Here is a 16,976-nt window from a genome sequence, read left to right as displayed (position 1 = left end):
AGGAGTGATTCTCCCATGGATATAGCCACAGCCTCTTGTGGAGTTGGATTAACTATGACAACGGGAGCAGGGCTCTCCAACTTCACAGCAGCATGTCCACCAGTGAAGCTGTGACCCGGCAGTGCATTAAGGGCAGAGCTGCCCTCAGTCTTATCAAAAGGCTGCAATTCTCTTCAACCCTGATGAAGGATCAGGAAGAAGTACAAAATGAAGACTCATCTCATCAGGTGATCTGATTGAACTAGTTGTAACATAATTCAGCATGCTGACTGCTTCACTGAAAGATCACCGTGGGAAGCAGAAACTTCCATGTAATGTTTGTAAAACACTTAACTACATAGGCAACAACTCTGGGGCTGGAGCATTTACAGGGAAAAATTAGCAGAGACTCAACACCCATCAGCAACTACATTCCCCCTCTTGATTGCTTCTCTCAGCATCTCTCATCCACTGCAGCTCCATTGCCCAACTCCCAGCACCCCCTGCTGCCAGGAAACAGCTGTTTCACAGCATTCTGAATGGTCAGGGCAGGTGAAGGTAGAGGAATGGGGATGCGGTGCACTCATGGGAGGAGGTGGGCTGGAGGCAGGGGCTTAGGGGAAAGAGCGGAGCATTCTCCTTGAGAGTGGAAGTTGACACTTACAATCTACTGTCCTCTTTTTAAGCAAAGTGCCGTACCTGAGACAGGTAGATATTCTCCCCTGGAACGACATCAAGGTAAAAAGAATCCTCCCCAGTTTTAAATTGATCCAGTGTGGCCTCATGTATCTGAGTTTAGCCCTTATATCAGTTCAACAACCCAGAGGACCTATGCTAAAATGATTCCCTTCCGCATCAGGACGTGTTCAGACTAGGATGCTGTTTTTACTCAGATAATATCATGAGAGCTGCTCTATAAAATACCTAAGAGACAGACTTCAGTCTCCCATTCTCCCATTACCCTCCCTTCTTCCCTTACAGAATCATGAGTTTTGATAGCTACTGCAGCAGCTTCCTCTAAGACTGCCATGTCCTTCCCCAACCCATTGCCACAGAGAGCACAGTCTGGGAAGAAAATTGTCATTGATATTTGCTGACTGACTCCTCCTCTTTGACAATGTCACAGTCACACTGGAGCCTCCTATAGCAACACTGTACCTCCTAAATCATCATCATAAGGGCCTGACAATGAAAACAATGAGCTCAGAGAAGATTAAACAGCAGTAAGAATGCCAAGAAATACACCCAGAGTTTGTCAATGGTAAGAAGCTGCAATGTGTTAAAATAAGTGTTAACATGATGTTAAACAAACCACAGCACTAGCAAAAACCAAGACTTGTATTTCACACCATGTCAGCTGGTTGTGACTAACTGTCCAGTGGTGCGGGAATGAAGGAAGTTAACCACAATCAGCTGACATGATGTGAAAGAGGATATGGTCTGCTGTTCACCTAAGGAGTTAGAAAACTTGCTAATGATGTAATTTCCTACTGAATGCACAGCCAAATAATCCCACAGACATATACATGCACTGGTATCTGCCTATGCATGTTCAGTAGTTGGACAGGAAACATATCCAAGTCAAATGTTCGCATGTGCAATTTTTAATAGGCAAATGCTGATGTGTGCTTTGGAGGCAGTGTCAAGGCACACAACTGCGTGGCACAGCAGAAACTTTGGCCCAAAGGCAGAAATTCTCTTCTATAGTCCCTTTACTGACCATGTCTAAATTTCACCATTTCTGCATTCTAAAACCAAAAATACAGACATCAGATTAAAGCCAACGAGATTAAAAATAGTTTCAACATCATAAAGTGCAATTTTTATATAACACAAAAGGTTAATATCACAGCAACTTATTAAAAGTATTTCTGTGAACTTCATCAAGAAAGTTAATAATTTAGATGCCACATAAACTATAAAAAAAATCCCTCTGACACACTTGCCTGTTTAATGCAACAGTTTTCAAGGTTATTTCTTTCATATGTCTTTATGGAAGTAACTGCTGTTAACTAGAAAATGACATACTTTGATATTTATTATTTCAGTAATTGCATTTCGGTTGCTAATTAAAAGCAGAGCCTAGATGACTATTTCAGAGGAATATGAAAGCGTGACATATTCTGAAATTGTGTGTGTACATACACACAAATCTTTCTTGCCTAGAACTCTCACACCCCCCAGTACAAGTTGCATACATATACACGCAGTATACACTGAAGACAAAGCGTTTCTGGAGAAGCCACAGAGTGTGACCAATAGGAATTGAAACCAGAGGCAAATCAGTTACAACGTGCAAGGATCCCACAGAAGTCTTCTAAAGGTGAAGAGAACAGAAAAGTTCAGGGTGATGTCAGAAAGAGAGCTAACCTTGGTAAGCCTATCACTGGTATGACCACTGGAATCTAAAAGCCTGGTGCAAAGTCCATGGAAATCAATGGAAAGATTCTATTGACTACAAGTAGCTGTGGATCAGGTCCTAAGATACGGACTACAATGAACCGTGTAACTTCTTTTGTCCCCTTTCCTTTTGCTCGCTGGCAATAATGCTCTTCTTGATAAACGGACGTTCTATAGGGAACATCTCATCTCTTACTGCCATTGTGTTTATAATTCACAAATGGTCTTGAACTAGGCACAGAGATGGAGGAGACAAGCCGGAGAGGGGGAGGCAAATGGCAAGGCTGAACAGTCCAGTGTGGTGAAAACCCTACTGATTACTTTTGTTCCTCTTTGCTGCAGATTAAACACACTAATTTTATTTTTTCCCCTCTCTGTTCAGAATTTTACAGCCTGTATAAACTAGTAGCAAATACAACAGAGGGCTGAGTTAAGAGCATTTTTTAAAGATTTGTCATCCAATTCCTGCAACCCTTCCTGAAGGTATGTAATCCTTGTGTGATGAATCTCATTGACTTGGATGGGACCACTTTCATAAGTAAGGATTCCTTCTCACTTAAAGACTGCAGGAACCTTACATAAGTATAGAGTGGCAAAGCATTACAAGCCTGAAGATTAAGAACACTGAACTCCCTCTGCATTTCCCCCACTTGCTTCACTTGCTTAACTTTTTTTTTAAACAAATATACACAAAATTGCCCCCTGTATGCAAGCCGACTGTAAACGTCTGTACAGGAACTTCTGTACGTCCATGTGCTGCACACACCTGGGAAAATACCATAATTGTGATTCAAATACTTCTGACCATGAGCGAAACTATACTATAAGCTTACAATTCATTTAACTATACCACTCAGGGGTGTAAAAATCCACATCCCTAATGCTATTGCTTTTTTTTGTCTCAGTACTAAATGACAAGCATGCATAGGGTGCTGCCAAACCAAAATGGCAACCTCTTACCAACTTTGCAAAGGAGTAGGAGACAAAGCATCAGAGAACTATGTCCAGTATTATCAAGGAATTCATGGCACTCATGGTGCAAGATTAAAACTGCCTCATGCTGCCACCACATGCCTTTCCAGAATGCAAAAGGAGGCCAAATGAATTTCTGAAAAATGTCAACCAATGTAAAGTGAAAGCCACACAACCAGAAGCCTCTGAAACCCAGGACTTAGAGTTAAAATAATCAGTGCCATCCTTAAGATTTATGGTGCCCTACACAGGGGAGAGGGAGCATTGCTTGTTGTTCTACAGGGGTGAGGCGGCACTCAGGGCTGCAGGGGCAGAAGGGTGGGCAGGCATAAGCATGGGAACTAGGGGGGGTGCTGCTGCAGCACCCCCCACATTTTACTTGGGGTCCCAGCTGCTGGCCCACATCCCATTCCCAGCCCCATTTCAACCTCCAACCTATGGCTTCAGCCTCAGTCCCCAACCCTGCCCAAGGCCCCCCTCCCAGAGATATGGCCCTGCTCTCGACCTCAGCAGGGGTCAGCCCACCTTACCTGTGGTGGTTGATGTCCTTTGGCCCTTGGAATATGCAGCATAGGCCATTTCTAAATGTGGGACATTCTGGAGCCCTAAATTTAGTGGTGATCTACATAGCTGAATATGCCTAAGACTAAATTTAAGTCTACACTAGCCCAGAAGTTAACCCACTCAGGGTCAATCTTCTGGGGTTCAATTTTGTGCATCTGGTGGGAACATGCAAAATCAACCCCTGTACTTGTCATGAAATGTGAGGAGTAAGGGAGGTTGATGGGAGAAACTCTCCCATCACCCTCGTTCAGTAGGGATGGCCAAGTAAGCTAGGTGCAGATATGTTGATTCTAGTTCGGTAATTGCTGTAGTTAGAACTGCACTTAACTTCCTTTGCCTAGTGTAGACATAGCCTTAAGACGGGCCTGAAGGCAATGCATATCAACCTGCCCCCACCTCCGAACCTTACACCATTACCTCCCTACAACCACATTCAGGTAAATACTCCCTTCCACGCCAAGAAGAAAACATCTGGAGCTACTTTAGAAACAGTGTTTGAATGTTCTGATTTTTAATATCTCTTTAAATCAACAAACTCTTGATACTAACTGCAGAGTCCCTTTCCCCTCAGCAGGGAGAAGGCACGTCCCACAAGATGCTGCAAACTGTCAGCTATTCACAGGGGATCACCACCATTCTTTGACAGAACTGCTTATTGATTAATGAATGCATGTGCTGTCTTGTGTGTTATTTATTACAAAAAGACATAGCTTGAAAGAACAATGCTGATTAGCTGAGAGTGATTCTCGGCATTTTGGATCCCAAAAGCTGCAGCTGCTTTTGCATATCAGCAGCCTTCTACAATGCCTTCTGCTTATGGTTGTAGCATATGCACTAAGAATGGCTTACAAAACTGGAAATGCATCTACGGCCAGAATTACAATAAACTAAAGACGGACGTCTAAGCCCAAAGCTTCTCACACCTAGTCTTCATTTATGATTTACTGGGAGATGGGCTGGTTTCATATGCATGCACTGCACTGACAGCATCCCTCATCTTGGTCAAAACAGAAGGCTCATGAAATTTTACAAGCAGGGTATTATGATTTTGGCACAGAAAGATATCTTATTTAGACTAAAGAAGGGATGGACAGGAAGTCTCAAGAACACAGCAACTCCCCCCCACACCGGTAGCTGATTCCATAATGTGGAATGATGGAGGAAGTGACAACAGAGTCACTAAAACGACCTTATTGGAATTGACTCAGAGACCAAGGCAGTCATATCTAACTTTAAAATACGCTGTTTGGGTATATCTGACTGGGCTGGAGTTGATAAATTTAGGTACCTGCAGGCCCCCATCTGGTTACAGTCTAATTTAAATTCCAATGAGAGTATTGATTCTGTTCTCAAAAGAACTCAGGTGAAATTGTGTGGTCTTTACAAAGTAAATCGTCTTGTGAACCATGCTACAAGCTACTATTGGTCACACAAATAATTCTGTATCCACAGTCGCTTACAGAATATAGTGCCGTCCATACAGATATTGCTGGCTCTCTCCAGATTAAATGTTCTAGAGTGCTAATTTCACAGATTTATAACCCATGACAACTTTATGGCCTACACTAAATACTTGGCATGAAAACCAAGCGCAGCAGGCACAGGAGAAGGAGTTGAAAACCTTAAGATTGGGCTCTGTCTTTTGGAATTCACTTTAGAGCCATTTCTTGGCTTTTCCCTCCACAGTGGTGTGCTTTAGGGACTGTGTTTACAGCCCCATTTTCTGTTAAACAGGATTTCTGAGGGTTTCCTTCACACTTGTCTGAAACCTCTAGCTATAATGGGAATCTGGCATTTCAAAAAGAAAGCACACTTCAGATCAGCTGGACCTGCATAATTCATGTCTGGATACAGGGACACACAACAGCATGGTTAACTAGGGCACCTGTATCCAGAGGGAGTGGGGTAGTAGAGTACTGTATACTAACAGGCAAGGAAAAAAAAGGCTTAAGTGGTACTGCAGTGGGGTAGCACTACTGGCTTAGTCCCCTCTTTGATCACCTGGCTGCACCAACTCTCTAGAGAGCACCAAAGTTCCAGTTCAAGTTCCAGCTACCGTAATTGGTACAATGCAAACAAAGCAGGTCCAGTTGTTGGATGGGGAAGTCTGCTAACTGGTGGACCCCATGTTAGTGTCTAGCTATTAGATGGCAGGCAGAACAATGGAGAAATGTGATAAGAGGGAAGTTTGGCCTGCAGCACCTTTGAAAGTGTCAGTGAAAGTGTATTTTGATATTGTCAAGGAAGGAGTCTATGAGAAATGCAGTGTGCCCATAGCAGAATGCTGTCCATACCTGCTCACTTTGCCACCACTAAATTGTTATCTGCACAGCTGACAGTGAAATCTCTAGGAGCCTTTCTTCATTTATCTCATGCTTCCGAAGACAAAAGCTGATACATGCCGCTAGGTTATAGGACAGAGATGCTTGTTTCCTTCTGCACCGGGATGCAATATTTTTTTCAGTGTAGGTACTCTAGCCCCCACTGGATAGGTGAGACTGAGCTTATGTTCTGTGGAGGACGCCATTTTGATTCTGGGTACATGCTGGAGCAGCATCTCCCCCACACTGGCACTTTTTTCATATGGGCCCTGTCCTCACCCCTCCTTTCCCTTCCACCTGACCAGGCTAGCAGTGGAGCCCAGTGGGGGAGCCTGAGGAGCTGCAGCAGACCACTGGCCCTCCATGTGCCTGAGGAGACCAAGAGAAGGCCCTAGCTCAAACCCCACCCCCCTCACCCAGGGCTGGTGGAGGAATCATGGTACCACATATAGTTCTGCTATCAACTTGGCTCCAGCTGGGGAGCCACAGCCAGTCATGTGGCATGGGTGGCCAAGGAAAGCAGCATGAACCCTCTAGTTTTGGACAGGAGGGCCCCTGGGCTGTGGCTGGTTTTGGGCTCCAAACCCTAAGAAAGAGGCATGATGGTCCATAGCTTCTGGCTTGTTCGGGTTTGGGCATGGCCTTAGGTGAGGAGGTGGTGGTGCATCACCTCTGGTGGAAGAGTCAGGGTGGGGTAGGGCCTCTTAGCTCCCCATTTTTGGGAAGGCTCTGCCTTCCATGCCTGATCAAGTCCTATAGTCTTGGAAAGATGCACAGGAATGGAGATCCTGGATCTTATATGGTACACAGGATAGCACATGCCAGTCCAGAAAAAATCCCACATCCCAAGCAGGTGGTTGTACTGACATGCTCAGTTCTTACACTGTTCAGCCACTGGGTGACCCTGTAAATAACATATCTTATTTAAGATAACATTCATACCTGGCAAAGTTTTGAAGGAGGATATAGTGATCTCATCTGACACGTATCTTTCTGAGAAGGAAGCTCTATACCTGTCCATATCTAGTACAGAAGTCTGGCCTGCTTGTAGCAGCCACGTAACCTCTTGTATTCAAGGAATACATGACAACAGGGACTAGCAATAGTGTAGTGTCTCAAGTATCTCTTCCATGTCAGCCCAGAATCAATAGGATTCTAGATAGGAGTTACAGAAATCACTCCTTTGAGTAATAATGTTGTGAATTGAAGTTAGTAAAGACTTCTTGACCTATTAGGTCAATGAAAACTCCACATGCATAAAACAACTTCTAAAACATTAAGATGCTGCTACATGGGTTTTGCTTGTTTCCTTTAACTTTTACACCTTTTGGAAAAAAAGAAGGTGTTGAACTGAACCACAAATGTGAGATTAGCTAAGGCAATTTCTTCACACTTTAACTGTTTGCCAGAAGCACTGCCCTAACACTGACCCAGCCAATATATTTCCATCCCATCATCTGTAGGAAGAGAAATGCAACCCTCTAAACTTCAGGGTAGTTAAAGGAGCAAGGAAGTTAATGCAATTTGTTTGAGTACTGAAGCCAGTAGAATTTAATATGGTCTTAACACAGTTATATAAATACATACATATATATAAAAATATATATAAAAACTCAAAGTAGTTTCCAAGAAAGACAGACAAGTTCCTAGGTAGTATGAAACAGGCTAACATTTCAACAATGGCAGTTTTATAGTGGCCAATTTAAAATTACTTACATTTACGTGCTTAATCTGGGTATTTTCTAAGATTAGTCAAGGACAGGGCTCTGTAGTCTGTGGTTCTGGAGCCACTTGCAGCTCTTTAAGGACTTCTTTGTGGCTACCGACGTTATAATTGCAAAGTGAAAAAAAAACAAAAACTGATTATTTTTGATAAACTGCAAACATCTAAAAGCCCAAAAATGAACAGGTCATATCTAAATAGCAAAGGACAAGTGATCTTGAGACATTGGATAACCCTAACTACCCCAGCATCCTCCACGGAGAGAGACACTTTGGAAGTGAAAGTCAAGAAGACAGTGGTAAAACACAAACATAAACTGTGTGTAAATAGAATATGTAAAAAGTTTGTGAATGTCTTGCAGTAAACATGTTTCATATTCAAATCATTGTGTCTGTGCTGTTCTTAAAACAGGGTTATAAAAAGTACAGTCTATGTTATTTATTAAGGACAGTCTTGTATTTCATGCATTGCAGCTCTTGAATTATTGAGTTTTTTCCTGAATTGGAAAAAATGGCTCTTCTTGCTTTTGGTTGCAAAACCCCTGGTGTAGGATCTTAAACAGTTCATTAAAAACTTTCTATTTAGTTTTTCAGACTAACAAACAAAAGAACATCACCATGGGCTCTTCCAAAAACCTCAAGTGACTGCCTGAGTAACTAAACCATAGAACATCCCCGAACTAATCTCTTTTGCATATCTTTGTACCTTCGCAAAGAATATTGAACTGTGGTCTGAAAATTGCCAGTGACAGAGAATCCACAATGACCCTTAGCAAACTGATACAATGGTTACTTACTCACATTTAAAAAGTGTACATATTGTTTCCAGTCTGAAATGGTTTTATTTTGACTTCCAGCAACTTCATCTTGTTACAACTCTGCTAGCTAGAAGAGCCTACTATCAAGTATTTGTTCCCTATATAGTTACTTATATATTGAACAAGCGACATTTTTTTGTTGTTGTTAAACTAAATAGATTGAGCTTCTTGAGTCTATCACTACAAAACATGTTTCCTAATTCTTTAACCATTCTGGTGGCTCTGCTCTGTACCCTCTGCAATTTATTAGCATCCTTGAATTGTGGACATCAAAACTGGACACAGTAGTCCAGCAGCAGTTGCACCAGGTCAAATATAGACGTAAAATAATATCTGTACTCCTATTGGAGAGTTCCATTTTTGCAAACAAGGAGCACATAAAACTTTTGGCTGCAGCACCATATTTGGAACTTATGCTCAGCGGATTATCCACCACAACTCATGTCTTTCAAAATCACTGCTTCCAAGGACAGAGTACCCCATCTTGTAAGTATGGCCTACATTCTTTGTTCCCAGATGTGTACATTGCTACTTAGCATTACTAAATTGCACATTGTTTGCTTGTGTCCAGCTTACCAAGTGGACCAGCTCATTTCATTGTCTAAGTGGACAATTTCCCTAGGGGAGTAGCTCTTAAAAAATAAATAAATAAATAAAGCCAGCTACTCCTAGTGAAATTTTAAAAGAGTATCTCTCTTTTACCATAGACATTTAACAAAAAGCCACATGGTAGTCAACATAGTTCTAATGTTCCCCCAAAATCATACAGATGTATGTAGTAGTAGTAATAGGCATCCTTCAATCCCGAGTGATCATGGGTTTGCGCCCCAGTTGGACTGATTCGAGCAGCGTCTTCTGTGGCTGTGCAATCCAATGTGGGAGTGGCAGTCCTTTCTGCACTGTGAGCAGCAGTAGGTAGATGTTGCTCTGATACCATGGACACGGATCTTCCTGAGGGCTCTCCTGTCTTCTGCTTCCTTCACCAAGGTAGTTTCATATATAACAAGAGCTTCCTTCACTCCCTGTTTCCAGGCATGCTTGTCTGAGGCGAGTGAATGCCAGGTGTTCACACTGATAGAGAGCACGCTGAGGTCACGCTTGCACATGTCCTTGTAGCGCAATTTAGGTTGCCCTTTCAGCCTCTTTCCAGACACCAGCTCGCCGAAGAGGAGGTCCTTTGGTATTCGGCCATTCGTCATGCGTGAGACATGGCCCAGCCAGCGCATATGCCTCTTTTTGAGAAGGGTGAACATGGAGGCGGTGCCTGCCCTCTCAAGCACTGCGCTATTGGGGACCTTGTCCTGCCATGAGATACCGAGCATGCGCCTAAGGCAGCGCATGTGGAATGTGTTGAACCGCTGCTCTTGTTTTGAGCGCAAAGTCCATGTTTCACTGGCGTACAGCAATGTGCTCAAAACACAGGCTGCGTAGACCTGCACCTTGGTGTGTACAGTGAGCTTATTGTTAGCTCATACTCTCTTTGTCAGCCTGGAGAACGTTGTGGCGGCTTTTCCAATGCGCTTGTTGATCTCGCTATCAAGTGACAAGTTGTCCGAGATCATCGAGCCTAGGTACGCGAACTCATGGACGACTTCCAGTTCGCAGTCTAGCACGTTGATAGATGGCTCGTTACCCACGTTTTTGCCCATCACCTGGGTCTTCTTTAAGCTGATTGTGAGGCCAAATTCCATACATGCATCCGCAAAGCGAGTTATGAGTGACTGCAGTTCCTGCTGAGTGTGAGCAGCAATGGATGCATCGTCAGCAAAAAGGAACTCCCTTAGACTCTTCGTAAGCACTCTGGTCTTTGCTCTAAGCCTCGACAGTTTGAAGAGGTTGCCGTCCATTCTCGTGCGGAGAGAGATGCCCTGTGTAGCAGTTCTGAAGGCATATTTGAGCAAAACTGCAAAGAAGATGCCAAACAGTGTTGGAGCCAGCACACACCCCTGCTTCACTCCGCTGAGAATCTCAAAGGGTTCGGATGTGGATCCATTGTATACAACGGTCCCCTTCATGCCTTCATGGAAGGCCTTAATAATGCTGAGCAGAGTTGTGGGACAGCTGATCTTAGCCAGAATCGCAAACAGACCTTTTCTGCTGATGAGGTCAAATGCCTTGGTCAGGTCAATGAAGGCAATATACAGAGGATTTTTCTGCTCCCTGTACTTTTCTTGTAGTTGCCTAACAGAGAAAACCATGTCTATGGTGGACCGTTCAGCTCTGAACCCACACTGAGACTCAGGGTAGACTCTCTCCGCAAGAACATTGAGCCTCTTCAGAGCAACACAGGCAAATAGCTTCCCCACAGTACTGAGAAGGGAGATGCCGTGATAGTTGTTACAATCACTTTTGTCACCCTTGTTCTTGTAGACAGTAACGATGTTAGCATCCCTCATATCTTGCGGTACACTGCCTTCTCTCCAGCATTGGCAAAGTATTCCATGCAGCTCTGAAACTAGGGTACCGTTGGCACATTTGAGGATTTCTGAGGGAATACCATCCTTCCCTGGGGCTTTTCCAGAAGAGAGTGCTTTTAGCGCGTCGCTGAGTTCCTCCAAGGTGGGCTCAGCATAGAGTTCAGTCATGGTGGGCAGAGGCTCGATGGCATTCAGGGCTCTCTCTGTAACTACAGTCTCTCTGGCATACAACTGTGAGCAGTGTTCCACCCAGTGTTCCATCTGCTTGGTTCTGTCCTTCAAGACCTCGCCTGTGGCCAACTTAAGTGGTGCAGTCTTTCTTTGTGATGGACCGATGGCCTGTTTGATCCCATCGTACATTCCTCGCATGTTACCAGTGCCCGCGGCCTGCTGAATCTTGGAGCAGAGTTGGAGCCGGTAATCGTTGGCACACCACCGAGCAACCTGCTGCACTTGACTCCGAGCAGACCAGAGCACTTGCAGGTTCACCTCACTGGGAGAGGACCTGTATGCAGCCAGTGCCTGTCTCTTCTTCTCAATCAGGGGCATCAGCACTTCAATGTGGGCTTCAAACCAATCAGCAGACTTGATTGTCTTCTTCCCAAAGGTAGATATTGCAGTATTATAGATAGTGTCCCGTAGTTGTTCCCATCTCTTGCTGATATCAGTATCGTCTGGGCAGGGCAAGGCCCCTTCAAGTGCTTGGACAAACTCGCATAATTTTGAAGGGTCACGAGTCTTGCCAGTGTCAATGTGCAGCCTCCCTTCCTTTTTGGAGTGAAAGAATCTTCTCGGCTGGATGTGCACCTTACTACACACGAGCAAATGGTCAGTGTCACAGTCTGTGCTGTGGTAGCTACGTGTCACCCTGACATTACCTAAACGGCTGCTTTTGGTGAGGACGAGGTCAAGCTGGTGCCAATGTTTTGATCTTGGGTGTCACCATGAAACTTTGTGCTGGGGTTTGACGTTGAAGGTGGTATTGGTTATGCAGAGGTCATGTTGGGAGCAGAGTTCAAGGAGGTGCTGTCCGTTTTCATTCATCTTCCCTGTTCCAAACTGTCCCAGACAGGATGGCCAGCTGTGGTGGTCGCTGCCAATTCTGGCTTTGAAGTTGCCAAGGATGAATAGCGACTCATGGGAAGGTACCTCACTGATGGCAATGCTAAGTTCATCATAGAACTCGTCCTTAATTTCCTGAGCAGAAGTTAAAGTAGGTGCATAGACGCTGAAGATGTTGACCATGCCCACTAGTGTTTGACGCTGGATTTTCAGCATTCTCTCAGTTCCCACATTTGGTGGTATGATTGAGCCAGCTAGGCTGTTTCTGATTGCGAAGCCAACGCCGTGTTCCCTGGTCTCTTCTGGAGGCTTCCCATGCCAGAAAAAGGAAAAGTCCTTCTCCCTGAGACATCCAGAGGATGATAGTCTTGTTTCCTGGAGGGCCACATATGTATGACTGCTAAGTGAAATGCAGTCTAGAGGAGTCACAATCTAGGATGCTGATGAAAGATTGAGAGAAATTTCAGGCTATTCTTCAGTTAACTAACGAGAGAGAAAAAACAGCAGATCAGAGTGACAACACAGGTGACAATACTCACAGAGGTCCTCAGAGTGTCCTATTAGCACCTCATCACCCCTCTGGCACACATATTTGATGAGCAAAAGAAAGCAACAGCTCTTGACACTCAAGGCAAAACCTTTAAAAAGTTAAACACACTGAGGAATATAAAAAAAAAATCTTTGTGCACTTCAAGTGTTCTGATAAGGTTCAAAAAAAAAAAAAATCTTGACCTACATGCACAAAGAACAGAAAGCAACTTGGAACATTATTTCAAGCAGGCAAAAGTCTTTAGCTAGATTCCTGACAACCATATGGTTAATGAGGTGCCCCAAAATGACAAAGGGATACTTTAAGCAGTTTCTTCTATCAAAACAACACAGCTACAGGTTGAACCTCTCTAGTCCTGCTCCTTCAGGATGTGACCAATATCAGACAAGGGACTTTGACAGACAATAGGCAGTCAATAGCTGCATAACCAGCACTTCCACTGTTTACTGGGTGCCTACAACACATTTAGGGGCAAATTACAGCTCAATAACAGTACAGAAGACTACAGGTATGTCTTGACTACCTAGGAGATAGACACATCACAGTCAATCTTCCAGGGTTCGATTCCGCACACACAGTAGGGATGCATGAAATCAAATCATCTGGAGTCAGCAGTTGAACCCTGTACTTGCCAATATCATGAGGAGTAAGAGATGTTGACGGAAGAAATCTCCCATCAACCTCCCTCCCTCAGGGTGGCAGAGTAAGTCGATTGTAAATAAGTCAATTCTAGCTATGCATTTGCCATAGCTAGAATAGTGTACCTACAATCAACTTTAATGCCTAGGATAGACCTGGCCTGAAAGGCAGGACTGGTGGCTGTAAGCAAAATTTATGAGAGAGCAGGAAATTTGGCCAATCCATGATAAGTAGTCATCTGGCTAACTAAAATCAAGCTGGATTATGACTGTTGCTGGACAAAAGAATGCTGGACTAGAGAGGTTCAACCTGTACAACAACATTGCACACAGAATACCACATAGCACTACATAACCATTGTTTAGTGTGTCCTCTCCTGGGAAGAAGTTTATCTGGGGAGCGAATAGTGCAATGGCAATGTGGCAGGAAAGGAGAGATTTGAGGATTCAGCAAACGTTCCTTCTAGGCTGATGTGCACCTGTGCCGATGTATCCACCTGCCTCTCCCTTAAGCAGCCTCTAGTTACTCTTCAGACATCCTCCTTTTCAGACAGTGGTGCCAAGTAGAACGACTAGGTGGAATATTTACTTAATTCACCACTCAGGTAAAGCCAACTGACCTTAGTGGAAGCAGCCCTGTATTCTGTGGGTAAGACTCAGTCTGGAGGGGGTGATAGAATCACAGTGGCTTAAAATGATGGGGGCAACAAATTGCAATTCACCACTTGGGAAGACCTAATTCCCTCAGTTGTCATGGGGAGCACTGAAGTCTCCTTGGTGTGTGGTCTTAGACACAACAGCAGAGGGAGGACCAATGCTTGTTTACCCAGGGCAGACTATTCCCTTTTGGGCTCAGAATTCTTTTTTTACTACTACCTGGGAAACTGAGCAAATCAGAGCTCCTTCCCAGGTGAATGTGCAGGCAAAATGAAATCAAAAGTCTTCTCAAAAGACAAGTCTCACATTTGATACCAAAAGCACAAGGCCAAAATGTTTGATTCAATGCTACAGCAAGTCAAGACTCCATAATTCCTAGCTAAGAGGAAATTCTGATATTTCCACCTTGGCTTCCATCTTGCACTGAAATATTTCATTCTGGCTCAATCAAACTGGCTCCATCAAACATCAAACTGCTTCTACCCCAGCTGTCCTCATGGGTCAAGGGGCTGACAAAGGGCATCAGACCTCCATTCTCCCCTATGGGCTAAGATCCCAGATTGTCCCATGAGGGCTATTGTTACGGGATTCCTATTACACACTCTCATTCCATCATGGGAGAGAGACTAGACAGGGAGACCAGCCATAAAGAAAAATCGGTGCCCTTTGAGGCTCCTGAACAGCTGAGGTGAACACATCAATATTGTACTGAATCATAATAGTTTGATTCCATTAAAAAAACCGGAATATTTCAATTAAGGTTGACTTGACCTAAAATATCTTGTTTAGATTTCCAAAATTTCTGATGGGGAAAAAGAACCACCAAATATTTTCAACAAGAACATTTTCCTATAAAAAATGTGATTTTACAGAAACTGTCATCTTCACTTAAAAAAAAAGTCAAAAATTTCAGATTAGCTGCAAAGAATATCCTGACATAGAAGTCAATTTGATCTATCAGACATGCACAAATGCTTCTTAATGAACAGGAGACAGGGTAATTGAAGATTATTTATGCATCTGTTGTACACTCTGTTCCATGCTCGGTCTAACTTCTAGTAAAACTAGAAACAGTAATTTATATAATTTCATTACATTTAATTATTGTATGCTTAAGCACCACTGCCTGATTTACTCTTCACTTTCACCACTGAACTATTTCTCAGGCACACTGGTGCTATACATGAGTGTAAAACTGTAAATGCTCTAAAATATTAGGAACACGGGACAAACATAGCTCTCAAAACTTCCCTCATGTTAGACTCCTACAGTGATACTTAGGTACTTACATCAAAGTAGTCTGATTGTCTGGGATGATAAATACCCACAGCTCTTTTGGACATCCTAGTCACTGGGAGTGATTGCACTGATAAAAGTTGACTCACTTCTACAGGTGCCCTACAGATTCAGGCATATATAGTTTTTTTCATACCTACAGGTTCTGTAATCATCAGAGTTTAATATAAAGACTTGGTTTCCTAAGTGGATCTCAATAATTACTTTTGCAGGAAGTAGGAAGCCAAAGCAAGGGAGGGATAGTCCTCTCCAGAAATGGACAACATGCATTGCCAATAATCGGCATGACTCACCAAGAAGGCGAACAGATTCAAAGTACGCCGTGTAGCTGACAGCTGCTACAGCTGCCTCCCTCCGCCCCCCAATGTCATTGAGCAGCACTGACAAAACCTAAGCAGAGAAGACTCTGCCCTAAAGCAAGGATGCTCAAAGTGGGTAGGTGTGAAATTTCATTAGGGGGAGCTCAGCATGAGCAGCTGCTGGTTTTCAGGCTCATCCATCTCATTAAAAATGCTGAAATATGTTACTGCTTGTATGTATGTGTATTCACATTTATATACCCATTAAATCAGTTCTCATAGTTTACATACATATTTTCTTACAGATGCTGAAAGGGGCCTTTTCATATGAACTTAACTGAAATTTCCATCCATTTGGATTACATTAAAGCAGTCCTGTAGCACTTTCAAGGCTAACAAAATGATTTGTTAGGTGGTGAGCTTTCGTGGGACAGACCCACTTCCTCAGATCTGGAAATTCCCAAATCTGAAGTGGGTCTGTCCTGGGAAAGCTCATCACCTAACAAATGATTTTGTTAGTCAACCAAAGGAGAAACAGCCATTTAATTCTAGAGTGTGATAAAGAAATGAGAAACGGAGGGGCAGCACTTTTCCAAAAGCCTATTTTTAATATTTACACTGCTTATTACACCCATGTCAATGAAGCTTCAAACCTCACTAAACACTCTAGGACAGCAAATAATGTTGCCAATGTTGTACATAAACCTATTATCATTTTTTTTGTTTCTTCTAATCCATTGCTTGGTCTCGATTTCCTTGCAACTTAAAAAAACCTAGTGGCACTTGTGATATGAAAATACTGATGTGCTGTGCTCAGGCAAAGGAAGGATTAAATGTAATTGCTGACTCCTTCTGAGCACATTTAACAAACTAGCAGCTACATGCTGCCTTATTCCATGAATCCAGGAGACTGTGTGAGCAGGCAGTGTTATATTACTCCTGGGTGGGAATGAAATCACGTGGGAGCTGCAGGCATGGTTCACAGAGAAAAATTACCATTTTATATTTATTACTTTGGCGGGCTTAAGTGCCACAGGAATAGACTCACTAATGCATTTGAGGGCAATTCCCCAACACTTCGACTCTGTTGCTTTGTAAACTATTTTTAGGGAATGTCTCAGAAGGCTTTTAAAGGCACACGCCATCCAATTTTTAAAGGTTATTTTGGTGGTTTGTCAGACTGATGCCAATAGCACAATACATCTCCCCAGATTACAGGGGTAGTCTGAATTCAGCTAAGAAATCCATATGGCGAGGAAAAAACAAAACAAAAACCTTTTT

General features: G+C 43.3%; 1 long non-coding RNA gene across 4 annotated transcripts in view; it reads right to left on the bottom strand.

The window, feature by feature from the left end:
• LOC142011206 (uncharacterized) overlaps positions 1-16,976 on the bottom strand; it is a 261,545-nt gene that overhangs the window by 163,339 nt on the left and 81,230 nt on the right. Inside the window, exon 3 of one of the 4 annotated variants that reach the window (XR_012644999.1) lies at positions 7,953-8,055. The exons of the other annotated variants lie outside the window; for them this stretch is intronic. This is a non-coding gene — a long non-coding RNA (uncharacterized LOC142011206). The remainder of the gene's footprint in view (positions 1-7,952; positions 8,056-16,976) is intronic. 4 annotated transcript variants of the gene reach the window in all.

The sequence above is a fragment of the Carettochelys insculpta genome, chromosome 3 (genome assembly GCF_033958435.1).
Source record: "Carettochelys insculpta isolate YL-2023 chromosome 3, ASM3395843v1, whole genome shotgun sequence".
Lineage (NCBI taxonomy): Eukaryota > Metazoa > Chordata > Testudines > Carettochelyidae > Carettochelys > Carettochelys insculpta.
This window is presented reverse-complemented; position numbering and strand designations above follow the sequence as displayed.